The sequence below is a fragment of the Buceros rhinoceros genome, unplaced genomic scaffold (genome assembly GCF_000710305.1).
Source record: "Buceros rhinoceros silvestris isolate BGI_N320 unplaced genomic scaffold, ASM71030v1 scaffold10484, whole genome shotgun sequence".
Taxonomy (NCBI): Eukaryota; Metazoa; Chordata; class Aves; order Bucerotiformes; family Bucerotidae; genus Buceros; species Buceros rhinoceros.
In genome coordinates, this window is record NW_010406489.1 from 58,369 (window position 1) to 58,980 (window position 612).

A 612-nucleotide genomic window follows, 5' to 3' on the forward strand; every position below is an offset into this window, starting at 1 on the left:
CAGCAGGAAACGTGTGCTGCTTCTGCACAAAGCCTGCTCGCCTTACTAAAGCTTTCAACCAAGGCATGGTTAAACTCACAGATAACTGTGCGAGCTACAGTTCCTATATATAGAGGTTCACTTCTGCCTTCTCCAAGGTAGAAAAGTAACTAACGCTGGCACAGGAACAGAACAGAAAGTCAGGACTAAAGCAGCTAAATTCCCCATAGCATAGCTGTAAACATCCTAAGAGAACAAGAATATGCAGGTAAGTTACTCCAAGGTGAAACATAACACAGACATACGGTACAGTTGGTACTCAGCAATAACTTGGTACTTGCCTGCCTAGTACTAGTGGCTACTAGTCTGTCCTCCTTTGTCCATCAATGTCATACTTATCTCATGCTACCTTATCTCATTATTTCTTTATGTAGTTGTATCCTTACGTGGACTAACCTGCCTTCCGAAATATCCACCATTACATCTCAAATTATTCCCACAAAGATATCAGCCAAAGCCTAAACTATTCACTCACCCTCAGAAACAGCTTCCAGCAGACCTGTTTGCACTCACTTGACAACTCCAACAGTTACAGAAGACATAAGCTACAAAGATTTTAAGCTAATGAGTACA